Here is a 260-nt window from a genome sequence, read left to right as displayed (position 1 = left end):
CCTGCTGGCATATGTATTTTATTTTCACAACCTTTGTAGTGATATCATAAATATTTCATAAACTAAATTATTGTCATATTTACCTTTTAGTGACTTAATTCCTAGTTTAGTCCAGATTTTATTACTAGTCAGGAAAGAAATGTTAATATTTTATGCTTAAATTCACTTCAGCAGACACGCAACTGTTCGTTACACGCCTCCATTAATGATTTAAAAATATTAGTATCTAATTAATAATATAATTGAAATAATTTTAATAT

The sequence above is a fragment of the Arachis ipaensis genome, chromosome B06 (genome assembly GCF_000816755.2).
Source record: "Arachis ipaensis cultivar K30076 chromosome B06, Araip1.1, whole genome shotgun sequence".
In the NCBI taxonomy this organism is placed as follows: Eukaryota; Viridiplantae; Streptophyta; class Magnoliopsida; order Fabales; family Fabaceae; genus Arachis; species Arachis ipaensis.
Note: the sequence above shows the minus strand (reverse complement) of the source record.